Below are 21954 nucleotides of genomic sequence, written 5' to 3'. Positions count from 1 at the left end.
AATAAATTGCAGATGAAGCAAAAATAAACTTGATAAATTAATGCACTGCCATTTTGCAGTATAAATAACTAATAGATTTGAGACTGCACATAAGTGCAATATTTATCTCACATTAAGCATTTTTAAAATGAAAATATATGTTAATAAATTTTGTGCAGTTTAAAACTATGATTGAGTATGTAATTTAGATGCTTAATTGAAGTTTTATTGGATTTTTTTCACAATAATTCTGTTTGATATATATGTATAATTAAGTTCCTGAAATACGTTGCCAAAATAAATTTATACATTTTATAAAGATTATTCATTTTTCTAATAGTGGCTATACATTTTGATCTAAGTTCAATTATACCTTTTTTTTGAGAATTTCATACATGGACACCCAGTATGAACACCATTTCCACCTCTCCTCTCCTATATAACTCTTCCCATGTCCTTCACCAACTATTTCTGGAATTCATGACCTCCTTTTCTATAGTTATTATTATTAAAATATAAATATGATTGTCAAATATAAATATATTGTCAAAATATAAATAAAATGTACACACATAAATAACCTACTGAGTCCCCTTAGCATTGCTTATATGTATATGTGCTTAGGTTCATGCTTGGAGAAAACTAGTTCTTCCCCCTCCAGCAGCCATTGACTATCTGTAGCTCTTCATTTAGGGCTTGGATACTATAAAATTTACCCCATCTATATCTGCCTGTAGACTTGTGTGGAGATTATGTAGGTATTGTTTAGCAAACCATATTGTTCAAATTTCATGGGAGCAGTATATCTATCATGTCTAGAAGACCTTGATTCTGCTCCTTTGGCTCTTACAATTTTGCTGACCCCTCTCCTGAAATATCTCCTAAGACTTAGGTTATGTAGTCAATACATCAAGTGGGGCTGACCTCCCCAATGGTCATTTATTTTCTGAATCTTTTACAGCTGTGGATCTTTGAATTATCTTTCTGCTTCAAAATGAAGCTTATCTGATGAGATGTTGGAGCTGCACTTAGAATAGGATATAATAATAAGTATTTAGGTTGAACCTTTTGTTCTTGAAAAACTGGCACCGGGGCGCCTTCATCAAGACAGAACCATCCAGCCATTTGTCAGTCATTGATTCCGTCAGTCACCAGAGCCTCAGTAGCTTGTTTGATGTCAGTGGTAGCTTTGGCATGGCCCTGGGCACTCAAGCCAATGGTCTGCATTTACTGATTTATTACTGAGAGACATCTTGTGGCATAAGAACTGTGAGAACTCTCTTAGTTGTATCTTGGAGAACTTGACCATTAAATGCAAGTACAACTTGACCATTAAATGAAAGTACATGCTCAAAGCCACTTCTGGCTACAACTGTGGTGTGATCTATTGTGAGGCCTACAAGGCTTTCAGAAATGGAATATTCAACGAAACATCCAGTACAGTTGCCTGGCCACCAACCAGTGTGAGGTCATCAAAGGCCAAGTCCCATCAGGTTTGCAGCTTAGTGTATTTCTTCAAAGTGGGAATGCTAATTCTCTCCATGCTCACCCTTGATTTCTCGGAATCCTTTCTTACATGTTGTGTCCTCTTTATATTCAAACTTTCCATTTTGATAAAAAATAAGTTTTTCCAATAGCAATCTCTGAAGTCTCCAGAAGGAAGATGGGGCCCCAACAACAACTCTACCCAAACCAGAATGATGCCATGGTAATCGTCATCATACTACACTTCTTGCCAGAATTTCAGACAATCTTACCCATTACTCTAAGACTTGCTGTGGAACCTACAGTTAGTCTAACTGAGATTTAACTATCTAAGCTTTCTCACAGTACCAACAGAGATACTATCACCCCCTAAACAGCAGGAAGCAATTCTAAGAAAACGACACCCCTTCTCCCTAAGGTTTCATATTTCTCAGGGTTATGTATGATGGTTATAGGGTTGGGGGTGGAAGAAAATATTAGACTCAGTATTCTCTAAAACAAAAAAGGAAAAGAAGAAATGGAATGGATAGGTATAAGATATTATGGTAGATTATTGTATATACTAGTAAACAAATTTAGTAAAATAGCAGACTTAGATAATTTGCACTGTAATTTGCAGTTATGGATTCTTATATGTTGATACAAATGTAAACTATTTTTATATTCCTGTGTAAGATAATTTGTATATTGATACAAATACAGAACTTTATTTGTTATAATGTACATATATTTCTACTCTTATTTGAAAAATTTGTATATTGATGCAAATGTAAATTTATATCTGTCATACTTTATGTATGTTCTACTTCTGTTTAGGATATTCTGTATATTGATATATATTTAAGATTATTGTCATATTGTATATTGCACTATATATTCCTACCTCTGTTATAAATATCTTGTGTATTGTCACAATTTTGAAGTCATTGTTCTTTACCATACATTTGCTTATAGACTGTTTACCTTGTTTACATGAAGCCTTAGTCCTTAGGTTATTTCAGGAGATAAGACTTATAGATTTATAGTCCCCTATGCTTGTCATCTCTATAGTTACATTATTTAGGTTACCCAGATTTACAGATACATAGGTCAGATGGACAGGTAATCTTCAAACACTTCATAGACCTAGAGAATATGGCATTTAAATAACTTAGAATTCTGTTGACATGAGAGACACAATTGCTCCTGGCAGCACCAATTTGATCCCAAGAGAATGTTGGGCTTCTAAGACATTTCTATTTGGAAGTTTGTCTTCTTGGCACAAAATGGCCTACTGGGCAAAGAACTGCCCTTGCCTTGACTGCTGACAGTACGAATGCTGTCCTTTCTAGACCAGCGGGACACAAGGAAAGCGACCACTGTACTCTGTCAAGACAGGGTAAGATGGTCTTTCAGAATTCCTGCTTCTGAAAATGGTCTGTAAGATACTCTAGGCCTGTAGCCAATTTGAATGCACCAACAATGCTGAGAAACATTAGGTGACTGTCCAGGCTGCCAGCTGCCTTGGTCTAGTCTTGCAAGATTCCCAAAAGTTGCTTGCATCTGTCTACCATTTCTCAGGTACCATTATATTCCTATTCCTTCTCAGATCTTTGATGGGATTGAAGACTACCAGTTATAGTTACAACTTAGTATATATATATATATATATATATATATATATATATATATATATATATATATATAATCTTAAATAGAACATATTAAGTATTAGATTCAGGTTCTTTAGGATAGGACACCTTATGGAATGATCTTTGTAATATACCATTTACCTACGCTCTAGACTTCTCTGGATTTTAGTATGTGTTTCTTGCTTGCTATTGTTCACATTGATTGTAGTTCCATCTTATCTAGGTCATTATCCCTCATTACTCCTGGACAATATTTGATAACCATTCCTTTGTATATAGTCTTGTATTAAGTTAGAACCTTCTTATTTAGACAAAAAGGGGGAGATGTAGTGGGTAGCCATTCCAGCTTTGGTCTGGAAGTTCCAACCCCCATTGAGGCTTCGGTAACTATCATGCCTACGAGGGAGGGCACTGAAGACCTGAGAATGGAATGTGATGCGTGCTCTTCCTGCTAGGGGCCTGGAGGCTAGAGGTGGACTGAGGAGAGTTCTCCAGAGAACACCGCTGGACTGTGCTGCGCCTTTCCTAGAACCCTCAACCTACCTATCCCTTCATTTGTAAGTTACACCATTAAATAAATCTCCCTTTTAACTATGTGGAGTGGCCTTAATAATTTCGCCAATAGGTAGGTATTACTCAATGCCCCAGGCTGAAGAGACTTAGATTGGGTGCTCCTGGAGGTGTTGATTTCACAGAGGTCAGGTCCTTAGGGCAGGAGTATTTCCAGACATTCTGCTTGCAGAGGTCCCTGTGACTGTTTCTGACACTCTGTACCTTCTCAGTCCAACTGGAATCCCCCGACATCCTCCTTTTCTCTTGCCCAGCACACTCAGATCTCAGTTGGTATTTCTGACAGCCCATCAGTGGCCAACCCCTTCCCAAGAAGCCTTTTCCCTGTTTCCTTTCCCTACCTCAGTCAGTTTAGATAACTCCAGGGCATCAGCATGAGAACTCACTGGCTCAAAAGATCTGGGTCCAGGTCCCATTGTCCCCTCTGTTGCCTCTTCCTTTTCCTCCTCCTCCTCTTGAGACTTATGGAAAGTTCATGGCCTGGCATCATCAGAGGGCACTTGGGGACCTTCACTCAATCTCAGCAGCCTTGATTGGGGTTTAGGATGGGAAGATGCCCATCAGAGAGGAGAAAAAGTTAGCTAGACAGGAAGAAGACATAAATTTCATACTTCACCCACTCCCTATATCAGGAAATATGAGGCTTCTTGCCATAGGATGGCTGCTTCCTGCCACCCTTGCACCAACATTGTTTGATGTAGACCCCATGGGCCAGCTCTTGACAAGATCCTCAGTCTGGTTGTTGTATATGGTGATCCACCAACCCCTTCCACTCATTCTGAGAGGCTTTGCCCCAAGAAACCCCTTAGCCCTGGACACATGGACATGGATTGTCTCCCCATTTTACTGACTCAAGGGGCTGTCTTGAGCACTTATTGGTGTTTATGGGCTGACAGAATCTCCTGGAGATGAGGAGATTCAGTCTGGAAAATGGACATGCCAAGCCACAGAGGCCACTAGTCTGGAAAATCCCCCAAGCCACACCTAATCTGCTCCCACTTGACCAAGAGAGACAAGCAGATCTGACCTCTCCCTAGAACTCAAGGAGAACTCTTTAAGGCTTTCTGAAACCAGAGACTGTTACTTGTCCTGCTTTCCTGTCTTGGCACACCTAGCAACTGCAGATACTCCAGATTAGAGGCTGGCTAGTTCCCATAGAGAATGTCAAGATCTTCAGGAGATCCCCTCCCCTCCCTGCCCTTTTGGCTATGGGGAATTGCATCTCACAGTCACTGGATGAGTGGATGCCAGGGTATCCATGTTCCTGCCATAGCTCTCCATCTTGTGTTTGATCCAAGGCAGTTGCTACTTCTGTATTAAGGAATTGGGCCAAATGTCAAGTAACCCTTAAGCACTGGGCTCAGAGATCTGGCCCAAGAGAACTTGAGGTATGCTCTGGGAACCACCCCAGCAACACTGCTGCATGCCCAAGTTGTGGGAAGAAGGTGTAATTCAGAATCCTACCTGGTTCTCTGCACTTCCTCTGGGCCTCTTGCTCACACCAGCAGGGGTAGGGCAGTGCCAGTGTCCATAGCTGGGTGAGTGACCACTGTGGTGGTATTTTACTTGTACTGAAATGTGATTTTAATTGTATGTTAATAAAGTTGCCTGGGGGTCAGAGCTATTAGAGCCATAGCAAGTGCGTGGTGGCAGTGGCGCACGCCTTTAAGGACCTGGAGGGCGGTACATACAGGTAGTGACGAGGCAGTCACGTGTTTGGGTTTACAACCAATGAGAAGGCAGAACAGCTAGACTATATAAAGACATACACACAGGAAGTAGGTCCTTTTCGGAGAGCTCTCTTGACTGAAGAGGATCGCTGAAGCAGGAAGGGTGAGGCTCTTAGCTCTGACCTCTTGGCTTTCTTCTCTGAATCGGCTCTGTGTTTCTTATTTAATAAGACGGTTGGTTACATCTACAGACCACTGCTTAACAACAGCAGCTGTGAAGTTGGCAACTTTGCTCCTATGGTCTACTAACGCACGTACTCAAGATGGAACCCCTTTCTCCAAAAGGGTATGCTGACCCACTGTCCTTAAAGCAGAAGCTGTTTTTGCAAGTAACAAGAATGTGTCAGTGAGAGTGGAGTGACCTTTTGTGAAATCTGGGTCACCTGGGCATCTGGAGTTGGATGGTAGAGCCAGCTTGTTCCAAGCCTGCCCATATAAGAGATCTCTATGAAGCTAGGGTGCTAAGTGGGACAGGAAAAAGTGACAAGAGTCTGACCTCCCTCCACCATCCCCCCCTGCTCCAATCAGCAAAACTCAGGCTTCCTTCAACATCTCGGTTTCTGGATGTCTAGAGAGGAGCCCTCCTTCTCAGTTACATACACATGATAGAGATTATTTTAAATAAAAAAAACTAAACATAGCCAACCTTGAAGAAGGTGATATTGGCTGATTTTTATTTTAGTCGCTTGTAACCATTCTTTCTAAAGTTTCTAGGTGATTTTTTGTCTCTCAGTTTTTGCATACACAGACTGGTGACTTCCTAGGGCCATAATGTGAGGACTAAGAGTCTCTCATTTGGGACATCAGGATCAGAGGCTATGCTATCTGAGCCTTGTCCTTCCCTCCAGATTCTACTGCAATGGACAGACAAATTGCTATATATAAACCGAAAATCTCTTGTGCCTCTTTACCTTCATGTGCCATGTGTTTTCCCACATCACCCATGGCATTCTCACATCCAGTCCAACTTACCTGGAATCTAAAATAAGAAAATCCCTCCCCCTTACAAAGAATACATATTTAGAGTATAGTTAGAACCTGTATTAATTTATAAAATTGATGGTAGTAGCTTTTCTTCTAGGGTCTAGTTGGTTGCATTCATAGTGCCAGCCATCAGTCAGTTCCCCTCTATTGTCAGGCCTTTAATCCAATTGACAGTTGTTGGTTATCCCTGTGATCAAAGTGCCATTAATACACCACTGAAACCATCTTTCCTGAGTTGGTTGTGGTAATATATTGTGTACCCCAACAAAACTTGTATGGGGATCAGAGGACAAAACCAGCCACTATATTAAACATAGAGGTCAGGCAGCTCTTGCCTTTAATTCTAGCATTTGGGAGGCAGAGATCCATATAGATCTCTGTGAGTTCAAGGCCACACTGGGAACAGAGACAAGTGTGGTGGCACATGCGTTTAATCCCAGCACTAGGAAGGAAGTAAGATGGCAATGCACAGAAAGGTATATAAGACATGAGTAAGCAGGAAGTCTCTCTCTTGAGGCTGAGGATTTTGTAGACATAGGCTAGTGGCTGTGGCTTGTTCTGTTTCTTTGATCTTTCAGCTTTCACCCCAATACCTGGCTTTAGGTTTTTTATTAATAAGACCTCTTAGTAATTTGTGTTATAGTTGGTCACTGTTGTTTGTAAGCTTTGCAGCTTGGTTGGGCTACTCATTGTTTCCTTCTTTGGCAGATTGAATGGCCCATTTGCGTGAGAACAGGTACTCAGAAAGAGACTTCCAAATCAGTTCCACCTAGACTGTTCCAAGTCTTGTGTCTAAAGACAGTGTGTCTTCAGCAAGAAGGTCATACTTCAAGTCTGGATGCAATCAAGGGCAGTGACAATAGCCTAAATTGTTTTAGGAGGTCTCTGAGACCCTCCTGATCAACAACTCAAATGTCTTATGCATAATATCTTATCATCTGTAAATGGGAATAGTTTGACTTCCTCTTCTGTTAGTATCCCTTTAATCTTTTTCTCTTGTCTTCTTGTTCTAACTAGGGATTCAAGTACTATATTTAAAAGGAGTGAGAATACTGAACAGCCCTGTTTCATTCCTTATTTTAATAGGATTGCTTCTTGTTTTTCTCCATTTAGTTGATGATGCTAGCTATACACTTATCACCTTTATTTTGTCCTGATATTTCTGTCTTCTACTTGATCCATTCTACCAGCAAGGTTTTTCCCTGAGTTTTCTACATTGGGTACTGAAAATTTCAATTCCATTTTTATTTCAACTCAATTTTCTTCAGTATTTCTACCTCTTTGTTGTATTTCTTTTCAAATCCTGAATTGTCTTTATCACTTCATTTAACTTCATGTTTGTGTTTCTTGGGACTTCATTCAGACCACTCAGACACTTATTATTTTCTTCCTTAAGTTCCTTGAGATAATTTTGTGTGTCATTTTTATACTCCTTAAATTTATTTTATCATGTCTCTCATTATTCTTTTAAGCTATGTATTATGGAGTTCATCTAGGTTATTCTCATTAGAAAACATTTCAATAGGACTGTTTGGGTTTCTTTGGTGGGGTAGTCTTTGCCTTTTTTGTTGTTTGTATTTTTTGTGAACAAGACCTATGCATGAAGACTGACTTCATTGATTGCCTGATATGGGACTCTATTCTACCTCTGTTGAGTGATAGTTGCTTTTTTGTTTGTTTTGTTTTAGTTTTTCCCACTGCCCAAACTTAGTTTATTTCTGATCAGGTATGAAATATCCTTCCAATACTTAGTGCTTACTTTTAAGAGACTTAGTTGATTCCAATTCAGTGGTACTAGGTGAAGCACGAAGATGTGGCTCCTAGGCAGTTAAGTTTGTTGGTATAGAAAAGTGGTGTGTGACAAGGGATTTGGGCCATATTCACCAAAAGAGTGTGTGATTGTGACTCATGTCTGCATCTGGACATGGAGGGGTAGAACAAGGCTAGGGACTAGAGCAGACTCACTTAGAGAGCACAAGTGGGTTTGACCCCAGGAGAGGCCTGAAAGTAGAGGAGGTTTGGTGAGGTTAGCTGTGGCTTATTCTGGTTCTCTGATCTTCCAGTGTTTACCCCAATAACTGGCCTCAGGTTTGATTTTATTAATAAGAACTGTTAAGATTCCTGCTACAGGAAATGCCTGTGAGGGTTTAGCCTGATTACACTAATTGATGTGGGAAGACTTGTCCATTGTGGGTGACACCATTCCCTGACTAGGATCAGAGCCTATATTTAAAATAGAGAAACCAAGCTGAACATGAAAAAATATGTATTCAACATTTTTCTTTGATCCTGATTACGGAAGTGTGATATCCAGCTCCCCTCAACCCTTTGCTGTGATTCCCCACTGTGGAGTATAACCAGGGACCATAAACTGAAACTGAAGTTTTCTCCCCTAAGCTCCTTTTGTCAGAGTATTTAATTGCAGCAAAAGAAAAAAGACATTAATCAAACTCACCACTCTGATAGTGAGTACACTTATTCTCAAAGGGTCCACAACTACTAGATGAATCTAGCTTTAAAACTCCTATCTATATTTTCCATTCCTTGAGACAAAAAGTTAAATATGTAATGAGTGAGCAATGCCTAGTAGGAATTTAGGCAATCAGTGAACGTTGGGTATTCTGATATTAACACACACTTAAATACATAATGTACATGTGCTATATATAGTAGTTATATTTATTGTTTGTCTAGCACTGAAAATGGGCAATTCTGTCTAATTCTAAGAGCAAGGACAGAGGATTAAGAGTGATTCATGAAAAAATTCTTATCACCACTATCTACTGAATAAAGCTATCAATTTAGAAGAACTCCTATGTGTTAGAGGACTTTACAAAATGTGTACCAGTAAATGAGCACTTCATTGAAACAAATAACAGCTCTGCTTAGCACAGCAGTCCTACAGATGAACCTGTTCCTGGGATACCACTTCTTCATTAGTGGATAGAATGAGGTGAAAAAATTCTGGTGGGCTCCTCTGGGATTCATTATCAAATATCGGGCCTTCTTTTTGTGGTAATTGAAATATATTCTTTCACCTGTGCTTAAAATCTCATCCCTGCCCTTTGACTTCTTTGGCCTTGTCATATTAATCTTCATTATTTACTTTCTACTGGCTATCTTTTGTTATTTTCTTTTATTAAAAATAGATTTTTTTTCATGCAATATATTTTGATTATGGTTTTCCCTCCCTCAATTCTTTACAGATCCTCTCCACCTCCCATCCTACCCAAATTTCACTAGCTCTTTATTCATGTTCTAAAAATGTGTCTGTGATTCACAGAGAGCTAAAAAAAATGAATAAATTTAAAATGTTTCAAGGCCAGCTTCTCGAAAGCAGTATAAGATTTTTTGGTATTGTGCTACGTAATGGCACATGCCTTTAATTTCAGCACTTGTGAAGCAAAGACAAGTATATTCTGTATTTGACTTTAAATCCAACATGGTCTATATAGAGAGTTGAAGGCCATCCAGGGCTACCTAATGAGGCAATCATTTCTCAGAAAAAAATAATTTTCATGTGTAGTGGGTGATAGGAGTCTCGGCCTTTTAATTATACATAGTAAATTATTGTGAATCATTTACTAAAATACTTCTCTGACCATAAAAATTGCTTCAGTATAGCTGTCAAAATTCAGTTTGGTGGGCAATTTGGAATTTTGAAATGGTACTTTCAACTTTATTTTTTAAATGAATAGAAGATACAACAATGGTTATCTATGGTATATTATTTACTTTAGAAAGAATGTATTGTCATCTATCATGATATTCAATACAAAACATATACATGCTCTTTATGTGACTGAGATAATTCCCATTTATTTTCAATTTGCTGAATTTTTTCTTCTAAGATGACATAGTTATTCTATTTTAGGTAAATAAAATATATGAATTTAGGCCTTCATTATATTAATAAACAGGATTATATTGATCAATCTTCATAAATTGATTAACTCTTGTTATTTTGTATAAACCTTTATTTCACATAAAGTGCTGTGCTTTGTATATTTGGACAAATGATTTGTCAGTATTTAGCTAAACATTTTACATACATATTCTTTCCAAAACTAATAATCACTAATATTGTCATTATGTATTCAACATGTATTCAACATTGTTCTCTGATCCTGATTACAGACGGAAGTGTGGTAATCAGCTCCCTTGAACCCTTTGTTGTGATTCCCCACTATGGAGTATAACCAGGAACCATAAACAGAAATTAAATTATGTGTATATAATATTTGTAATGAACTTATTTGTGTAAATCAGAGGATAAATATGAGTATTCAATTCTCTCCTTGCACTGTAGGTTCCAGGGACAAAAATCAGGTCTTCAGAATTGGTGGCAATTATATTTACTTATGAGGCATCTTGAAGGCACACATCTACACTCTTAGTCTCTAACCATATTTTTTATTTTAGGCACATATCTATCATTTATGAGTTATGTAAAAACTGTGTTTATATATAACTTTTCAACATACAGAGTGTGAATTTTGCTTACATTTTACTATATTTTCTGCCTTTAATATCAAGTTAACATCATAAAACCTTTGGAGACTAATCTCTATTCTATCTCTTGAATGAGTTTGTACATAATGATTATTAAGTTTGCCTTAAGTGCTACAGAAGATTGACTAATAATGACTTTTAGAAGTTTTTCTTGTGGGAAGATTTTTAATTACAAAGCCCATTGTTTTATATGTATAGCTCAATTGTGTTTCTTGTTCTTTGTTTTCTTAATTGTAATTTAATTCTAAGCTAACTTCAAGAGACATTCAATTTTGATAGCTTTATTTAGGTAGAATTTACATGTTATTAATTGTAAACAATTATAATGCAGAGTTCAGTGGTTTCTAGTGTATTCAGAGTTGTACAACAACATTGGGCATTATCTCATGGGTAGACATTTTGAATACCTTTGAATGAAATGTCAAAAACACCATTAACCAGTATAACTACCACTCCTCTTCTTTTGTGTCCTCTTCTTCACCCTGAAAGACAGAAGTCTACTGTTGCTCTGTTGAATATTATGGATCACCTATAAAAATCAAATTAAATCACTTGTAGTTTCTTTCTATGCCTTTATTCACTTAGAATAATGATATAAAATTTTATCTATGCTCTAGATGTGTCAGAACTTTATTCATTTTATTACTGAAAAGTGTCCTATTTCACATCTATATACTGGTTTATTCAGCAGTTCTTCAATTCACAGAGATGAGAATCATTCCCTATTAGAATATAATAAATAATACTGCTGTGGACATTTGTATCCAAGGTTCAATGCAAATATTTTTATTGTTTTAGGCACATATCTATAATTTGTGAGTTGTGTTTAATCTTTTCATTTGTTTAATCTTTTCAGTGTATAGCAGATGGTTTTCCAAATTGACAAGTATTATACTTACTTTATCTAATATCAATATTATAGGAAGTTCCCAGTTATTATTTGCCATCAATATCATAATTTATCATCTTAAATTTTTCTAGAGTAGTAGTAGTGATGACTCTGAAGTGGTAGCTTATTGTAGTTTTTGTATTGTATTGTATTGTAGATGCATTTGCATCTCTTATTAATTTTATACATTATTGAGGGAAATGACCATTAAAATATCTTGGCAACATTTCAGTTAGGTTGCCTGTCTTCTTCTGTTAAGTTGTAAGAGTTCATCACATACTATAGAGTTCAACCTTATCTGACATATGATTTACAAGTAATTCATCCAATTTCATACTGAATTCTTTGATGATTTGACACATTAAAAAGTTTAATTTTTCTGTAATTCAGTTTATTTGTATTATCACCAAGATTAACATAGTTCCACTTCTTTGCTAGTCCAGCAACTGTCTTCAGATGCAAAGTATACTGTATTTGCCTACTACAGAGAGTCTGAATATACTGTCTTCTTTTTAAAAGATTTATTATTTACTCTGTGTGTGCACATGTATGTGGGTGTTCATGGAGGCCAAAAGAGAACTTCAGATCCTCCTGAAAATAGAGTTATAAATGGTTTTGAAGGGCACTTGATATGTATGCCGAGAACCAACTAGGATCCTCTAGAAGAGTAACAAGCAACTTCTGAGTAAGTTCTTCAGCTTGTGTTGTCTTCTTTGGAAGAATGTTTTGGTTTTGCTTTTGGATTTTGGTAGGGGTATTATTTAACACAATAAATTGATACTTGATTGTATATATTGAGAAAAAACTATTTCATAGTTTGTTACAATTAGGCTCTGAAATATTGAGGTTTTATTCCAAGTTCTGTAATTGTTGGAATGAAAACAAACTCTACAAACCAAGAAGAAGAAATGTGGAGTTTTCCATAATACACTATTTAGGGTTAAAAAAATAAACAAACGAATAGTTGACACAATACTATTTTTGGCTTCTTCTTTGGGGCTTTCCTTCCTTAACTTTTGTTTCATCAATGAGATTAATGCTTGTTAATATTTCAAACCAATTAGATGGTGAATTTCTCTTTAAGAATATTTAGTGATAACTCAGCATTGTCACAATAGAAAAGCCCTGTAATCATGAGTCTTACCCAACGAACCCCCCTTTTACCAGAACTTGAATCCCCTCCAATTTCTGCTTGTTTTCACTCTGACTCTAGTACCTTAAAATCAATTTGTTTTAAAATTGGACATAATAACATAATCATTCTCTCATGGAATAAACTATATTGCCATTACGAGAACTAGAAATAACATATTTATTTAAACGAAAATACTAGAAGACTTTGTTCTTGTGAAGCTATAACTTTAAAAGCCTAACTAAGCACCAAAGACCTACTTATAATGCTTCCACACACCCAAGTCCACTCCTGAGTGTGCACCAGCTGGTCTTGAGTGTGCCACTACTACATGTCCAGGTCCATCTATAGTCCCACCTGAGTATAAATCATATAGTTGAGTCTCCAAGACTCACACCTGCACTGCCTCCATCTGCTCAGACCAATCTAGAGCTGCACCAGGACGGCTACTGTCTGAGTAAATCACCCCAAACTGTAGCAGGAATCTTAGAGAGTCTTATTAATAAAGTCAAGCCTGAAAATGGGTATTGGGGTGAATGTTGGAAGATCAGAGAGAAAGAACAAGCCACAGCTAACCTCACCTGACCAACTTCTCAGCTGGTCTTGTTTCCTCAGACTGGAAGCTTCTGAGTCCTCATGTAAATGGCTCTCAGCTGAACTGCGCTGCTAGAAGCCTGAAAGCTTAACCAGCCAAATGCTTCTAGTTTCTGGTCCTCACGCCTTATATACCTTTCTGCTTTCTACCACTACTCCCTGGGATTAAAGCCTTGCTTTCTGGGATTAAAGGCATGTGTCACCATGCCTGGCCTGTTTCCAGTGTGGCCTTGAACTCACAGAGATCCAGAGGGATTTCTACCTCTGGAGTGCTAGGATTAAAGGTGTGAATGCCACCATTTTCTAGCCTTTGTATCTAGTGGCTGTTCTGTCTCTGACCCCAGATAAGTTTATTAGGGTGCACAATATTTTGGGGAACACAGTACCACCACATTTCCTCTCTTTTTGTCTAAAATTAAAAAAAGCTTATAACTAATACAAGAAAAATTATATCCAATAAGTATATACAATATACACAGTCAAGATTACATTAACGATGTCTTGTCCATTAACATTTGACAGATTCATACAAAAAACTCCATTAATATATAACAATGTCCAGTCCAGTAACATTTGACAAATTCAGACAAAAAATTTTCATTACTTATCTTATTTAAAACAAGTAGTTCCTTTTTAAAAGTATTTTTTCTTTTCATAATAGATTCAGTAATCTACCTTTTGTCATTTTTATATCTTCCCCTATTTCTTTTTAGTGTAGATTCAGTGATCTACCCATTTATCCTATTATTTCTGTATCTTTTCTCTCAAAATAGACTCAATGATCTATCTCATTTCTTTTTTTTTTAAACAAAAACTCTGAATCTAATCTCCTTGTTCAGCTTTTTTCCTGACCATTAACAATAACTTGTAACCAACCGTCATAAACAATGACAATATCCAAAACTCATTAAACAACCAAAAACCTCCCATATATTATTAACTCTACATCATTAGGTACAAAATTGTAATTACTAAATTTAATTTTTAAGAAAATAGGTCAAGATGTGTTTAGTGGCTCTCATTTGTAATCACATAATTCAGACGACTGAGGCAGAAGGATTTCTGTGTATTTGATGTCATCCTGGAATATGTAAGAAAAAACAGCCCATCTTGGGCTTCACATGGTATAAGACTAGTCAAAAACCAAAAATCAGAAAGAAAATAAACTAAAATGAATACTAACTTTTGTATATGAAGATATTTATTTATAATTATACAAATGTGTTCTATATTTAAATAACATGAGAACTGATATGATTCACATTAACTACAAGCAAAAAGATACAAAACTAAATTTTGGAAAAATATAAAAGGTAAATATAATGATCTATACAAAGAAAATAGACAAATATGATAACTCTGTACATCCCCAAATGATAAATTATACTCCCCTTCCCAGAATGTTTATATGTTACTATATATAGTAAGAGATTTAACACATGAGTATAGCATTATTTTCTCTATATGTCTATTTTTATTTTCTCTAAGCAAGCACCTCAGTGTTTTGTAACTCATAGCTTTAAAATTTCTTTCAAGGCTCAGTATCAAAGTAATCTCTAGTTATTGATGTTTCTTGTTAAAGACATCAAAACATACTGAAAATCTCTGACCAGGTTTACCTAAGTGGAGTCAGTGAGAAAAGAAAGAAAATAATTTTGGAAGTATATATTTTCCAAGAATTTTATAATGTTTATGTGTTCAATTATTACCAGGAACACTGTGATCAGAATATATTGCATGAAAATATTATTTTCAATAATGATTATAAAACCAAATGAAATACATCATCATTAGTGTTTGAAAAGAGGAAGAGAATCAAAGGAAAAGTGTTTGGGTTCACATTGCATGTCAGCTCCTGTTTCTTCTTACAAGGGAGGATAACAGTAGGGCATGAGTATTATAAAAGTATTTTAAGTGAGTGCATGAAAGTTACAATGAAATCCATTATCTTGCATAATTAATATATGCTAATAGAAAGACATATAATGAGAGACAGACATCCACAGTAACCTCAACTTTCAAACTAGAGTCAGGTCCCTTAACCGACCAAGATCAAGATCATATTACAGAAATTAAAGTACAAGAACTCAAAATTTGTTCATGGTCTTGAACATCTCTGCACATAACAGCTCAAATTTGGAAGAGATTCTAGTAATATCACTGTCTTCCAGATGACAAAAGTAAGGCACAGGCTAGGCACTTGTTCATAGCTACAGAAAGATTTTTTTTCTCGTACAATATATCCTGATTACAGTTTCTCCTCCCTCTGTTGCTCCCAGTTTCTCCCAACCTCCCCTCTCCCCCAGGTTCACTCCATTTCTATCTCTCATTAGGTAAGAACAAGCATCTGAGAGATAACATTCAAACATGACAAAATAAAATATAATAAGATGAAGCAAACACTATCACATTGAAGTTGGACACGGCAACGCAACAGGAAGAAACAAGAGTCACAAGAGCAGGCACAAGAGCTAGAAAAACACTCATTCTCAGAGTCAGGAGTCCCATAAAATACTAAGCTAACAGACATATTGAATTCACAAAGGAACTGATGCAGACCCATGTAGGCCCTGTACTTGCTGCCTCAGTCTCTGTAGCCTTGCTTAGTTGATTCAGAGGGCCTTGTTCTCTTAGTCTCTCCCCCAATCCCATCAGCCACTTAGGATCTTTTCACCTCTTCTTCAACAGGATTCCCTGAACTCTGAGGGGAGGGATTTAATGGAAACCTCGAATTTAGACTCTCTCTTCACATAATATCCAGCTGTGGGTCTCTGCATCTGTTCTCATCTGCTCCGAGAGGAAAGCTTCTCTGATGATGGCTAGATAAATCATTAATCTATGAATATAGTAAATATCATTATAAATCATTTTGTTGATTCTTTTTTAGATGAATAGGTGAGGATTTTTAATCTCAGAGCCTGCCCCAGTGGTAGACTTCCTCTAGCATGGGTGCACAACCTAAATCATCAACTGGAGATTACATGTTCAAATGCCCAAGAGTATGGGGGATATTTCTCATTCAAACAATACTACTACCCAATTCTGGAATAATTTTAAAATCTCAAAAACATACACATTTCTACATTCAACTGATTCTTCTTGATGTGAACCAGTCCATTTTCTACCTCAATGCTCCTTTTTCTATGTATTTAATTAAATGTACAAATGCAGTATAAGTCTTTCCTATCTGGCTTAGCATATTACCTTCAAGTTTAATCCATTATGTAACAAGTCACAGAATTTCTTGTTATGACTAAGTAAAGCATATTTGTGTGTCTATGTTTTAGTTTATGGATATTTTGGTAGTTTCAGGTTTCAGAAATTATGAATACTGTAATGAGAATTTGTGGCCATGTTACTGTGAGTACATGTGTTTAAATGTTTTGTATATTGTGGGGCGTTAACCCACAAACCCCACAACTCCCCAGAGTTTTCTTGAGTGTGAGCAGCAGGAAATATTAGATAGGATTTATTGCTGAGAATATTTTGGAGATAAACAGATAGAAAATAAAGGATAGCCTCGAGAGGGCCTGGAACCTTTTCCAATGGGCCCTGACTGTCTCTGCCCCAGGGTCTTTATAGAGACGTCAAGGGGTGGAGCAAAAGACCTCCTCCCCCAGCACAGCCAAGTGTGGACCATCTCAGACACCTGCACTCAGGCCCGTGGTCCTGATCATCCTCTATGCCGACTTGTTGGGTAAAGCTACGAGGAACCCGAGAATGGGCTCCCACAGGTCCCCCTTTCTTAATATATAAAAAATAACTATTAATGGCTTACAGCAATTTCCATAGCTGTTACACCTCTCAGTATGGGAGTAGAGGATGATAAAGATGGCATTTCGCTTTTGAATTAGGTCCAAGGTGACTACAGCAGTCTTAGCTGCCTCAAGCCCTTTCTAAACCAAAAACTCTTAAGGCAACTACAAACTTAAAGAATCCCTTAGCTTCATCACTACCATTAACAGGTTAACATAAATATTGCTATACATAGTCACAATTCTCTCAATCTTACAACTCAAAGCAAACTCTTAACAGAACCATTTGAATTAGCACATATGGTGCTATATATAGTTAACAATTTTCTCTGTCTTACAACTTTAACTCAATCATTTGAATTTTCTTGCTAACAGAACATAGGAAAAAATTCAATGTATTCACATCAAACTTAAATATTTCACTAACTCCACAAAACCAGGGTGCATCAATAGGTTAAAAATAATTTCTACAGAGACTTGCCCAACTTGGCCCCAGGTTCTGGCCACCAGGCAGGTTCCCTTCTAGCCCCACCGGGAAGGATCCCCTTCTCCAAGACCCCCGGCAGACCCTGCAATCTCCATGCCCTGCCCCCATGCCCATCTGCCCTAGCCCCCAGCCCCTTCCTGAGACTTAGACGCTGGCCCCCAGCTCCTATCCTGTCCCAGACTTCCCTTCTGGAGCACAGGTGAGTGCCCTAGCTCGGCCCAGACTCCATCCCTGGACACCAGCCACTCCGGGGAAGACCTGCCCAACTTGGCCCCAGGTTCTGGCCACCAGGCAGGTTCCTTGCTAGCCCCACCGGGAAGGATCCCCTTCTCCAAGACCCCTGGCAGACCCTGCAATCTCCAAGCCCTGCCCCCACGCCCATCCACCAGAGACCCCAGCCTCTTCCTGAGACTTAGAGGCCGGCCCCCAGCTCCCATCTTGCCCTGGACTTCCCTTCTAGAGCACAGAGAGAGAGAGAGAGAGAGAGAGAGAGAGAGAGAGAGAGAGAGAGAGAGAGAGAGGGCTCCCATCCTGCCCCGGACTTCCCTTCTGGACAAGAGCTCCCATCCTGCCCAGGACTTCCCTTTTGGATAAGAGAGCTCCCATCTGGACAAGAGAGAGAGACTTCCTGAATGTGTCAGCTCTGTCTGAACCAAGTGTGCAGATAAGGCCAAGAATGAACCACAAGGAGATGGGCAGACGTCAAGGCAGAAATACATACAACAAAATGAATAGCAATACAGCATCACCAGGACCTAGCCCTCCTCCAACACCTAGACCTGAACATCAGAAATTGGAAGAAGCAGAAGAAAACAGCCTTATGAATGACATCATAAAGAAGGTAGAGGCTTGTGTAGAGGAAAAGACAAAAAAATGGGAAGAAGTCTGTCAATGTAATACACCATATAAACAAACTCAAAGGAAAAAACCACATGATCATCTCACTAGATGCAGAAAAGCCATTTGACAAAATCCAACACCCCTTCATGATAAAGGTCTTGGAGCGATCAGGAATACAGGGAACATACCTAAACATAATAAAGGCAATTTACAGCAAGCCAACAGCCAACATCAAATTAAATGGAGAGAAACTCAAAGCAATTACACTAAAATCAGGAACGAGGCAAGACTGTCCACTCTCCCCATACTTATTCAATATAGTACTTGAAGTTCTAGCCAGAGCAATAAGACAACATAAGGAGATTAAGGGGATACAAATTGGAAAGGAAGAAGTCAAGCTTTCCCTATTTGCAGATGACATGATAGTATACTTGAGTGACCCCAAAGATTCCACTAAGAAACTGATACAGCTTATAAACCTCTTCAGCAACATAGCAGGATACAAGATCAACTCAAAAAAATCAGTAGTCCTTCTATATACAATGGACAAAGAAGAGGAGAAGGAAATCAGAGATACATCACCCTTTACAATAGCCACAAATGACATAAAATACCTTGGGGTAATGCTAACCAAGCAAGTGAAGGACCTATATGACAAGAACTTCAAGTCCCTGAAAAAAGAAATTGAAGAAGATGTCAGAAAATGAAAGATCTCCCATGCTCATGGATAGGCAGGACTAACATAATAAAAATGGCAATCTTACCAAAAGCAATCTACAGATTCAATGCAATCCCCATCAAAATACCAACACAATTCTTCACCGACCTGGAAAGAATAATACTCAACTTCATACGGAAAAACAAAAAACCCAGGATAGCCAAAAGAATCCTGTACAATAACACAACCTCTGGAGGCATCACGTTCCCTGACTTTAAGCTCTACTATAGAGCTACAGTAATAAAAACAGCTTGGTACTGGCATAAAAACTGACATGTGGACCAATGGAATCCAATTGATGACCCTGACATTAATCTGCACACCTATGAACATATAATTTTTGACAAAGGAGCCAAAAGTGCACAATGGAAAAAAGAAAGCATCTTCAACAAATGGTGTTCGCATAACTGGATATCAACATGTAGAAGGCTACAAATAGATCCATATCTATCATGGTGCACAAAACTTAAGTCCAAGTGGATCAAGGACCTCAACATAAATCCAGCTACTCTGAACCTGCTAGAAGAGAAAGTAGGAAGTTGTCTTGAACGCATTGGCATAGGAGATCACTTCCTAAATAGAACACCAGTAGCACAGACACTGAGAAAAACAATCAATCAATGGGACCTCTTGAAACTGAGAAGCTTTTGTAGAGCAAAGGATACGGTCAACAAGGCAAAGCGACAGCCTACAGAATGGGAAAAGGTCTTCACCAACCCCACATCTGACAGAGGACTGATATCCAGAATATATAAGGAACTCAAGAAATTAGACATCAAAATGCCCAACAGTCCAATTAAGAAATGGGCTATAGAACTAAACAGAGAATTCTCAACAGGGGAAACTCAAATGGCTGAAAGACATTTAAGGAATTGCTCAACATCCCTAATCATCAGGGAAATGCAAATCAAAACAACTCTGAGATACCACCTTATGCCTGTCAGAATGGCTAAGATCAAACACACTGAAGACAGCTTATTCTGGAGAGGATGTGGAGCAAGTGAAACTCTCCTCCACTGCTGGTGGGAATGCAAGCTTGTACAACCACTTTGGAAATCAATATGGCGCTTTCTTAGAAAATTGGGAATCCCTCTCCCCCAAGATCCAGCTATACCACTCTTGAGCATATACCCAAGGAATGCTCAACCACGCCACAAGAGCACTTGTTCAGCTATGTTCATATCAGCATTGTTCGTAATAGCCACAACCTGGAAACAACCTAGATGCCCTTCAACTGAAGAATGGATAAACAAAATGTGGTACATATACACAATGGAATACTACTCAGCAGAGAAAAACAATGACATCATGAGGTTTGCAGACAAATGGATGGATCTAGAAAAAATCATCCTGAGTGAGGTAACCCAGACTCAGAAAGACAAACATGTTATGTACTCACTCATAGGAGGATACTAGATGTGGAACAAGGATGACTGGACTGCCCCTCACATCACCAAGGAGGCTACCTGGAAAACAGGGCCCCAAGAAAGACACGGGGATCGCCCAATGACAGAGAAATGGAAGAGATCTACATGAACACCCTGGACATGAGTGGGGGTAGTGAAGGGCGAGGGTCGAGGGAAAGAGAGCTTGGGGGAGCAGGAGATCCCAGCTGGATCAACAACAGAGAGGGAGAACAAGGAATAGGAGACCATGGTAAATGAAGACCACATGAGAATAGGAAGAAGCAAAGTGCTAGAGAGGCCCACAGAAATCCACAAAGATACCCCCACAACAGACTGAAGGCAATGGTCGAGAGACAGCCCGAACTGACCTACTCTGGTGATGGGATGGCCAAACACCCTAATTGTCATGCTAGAAACCCCATCCAACTACAGAGGGATCTGGATGCAGAGATCCATGGCTAGGCCCCAGGTGGATCTCTGGGAGTCCAATTAGCAAGAATGAGGAGGGTTTATATGAGCGAGAATTGTTGAACCTAAAGTTGGATAAAGCACAGGGACAAATAGCCAAACGAATGGAAACACATGAACTATGAACTAATGGCTGAGGGGTCACCAACTGGATCAAGCCCTCTGAATGGGTGAGACAGTTGATTGGCTTGATCTGTTTGGGAGGCATCCAGGCAGTGGGATCGGGTCCTGTGCTCATTGCATGAGTTGGCTGTTTGAAACTCCGGGCCTATGCAGGATTGCTTGGCTCGGCCTGGGAGGAGGGCACTGGACCTACCTGGACTGAGTCTACCTGGTTGATCTCAGTCTGCGGGGGAGGCTTTGCCCTGGAGGAGGTGGGAATGGGGGGTGGGCTGGAGGGAAGGTGAGGGGGGCGGGAGGGGGGAGAACAAGGGAATCCGTGGCTGATATGTAGAACCTAATTGTATTGCAAAATAAAAATAAAAAAATTAAAAAAAAGAATGAAGAATGGAAAAAAATATAATTTCTGCAAACATAAAATTCAACCTCATAACTCCTCCTTTTCTTTATAATTTCTTAAACAAAACCTCATACCTAGTTAGAAAAAACCCAAACTTATACAATTTCTACAAACCCATATTGAAAAGCAATATTTTCAATCTAACCATTAACACTTTGAAAACTTTTAGCAAAACACCCAAAAGCAGTTTCTTAATAAAACTCTTTACACTTTAAAATAGTCTCTTAATATACCCTATTTGCATTTCTCACTAA

Source organism: Peromyscus californicus, unplaced genomic scaffold (genome assembly GCF_007827085.1).
Source record: "Peromyscus californicus insignis strain IS unplaced genomic scaffold, ASM782708v3 Scaffold_10__1_contigs__length_136768540, whole genome shotgun sequence".
NCBI classification, from domain to species: Eukaryota; Metazoa; Chordata; class Mammalia; order Rodentia; family Cricetidae; genus Peromyscus; species Peromyscus californicus.
The sequence above is the reverse complement of the archived record's forward strand: the minus strand, read 5'-3'. Positions refer to the sequence as shown.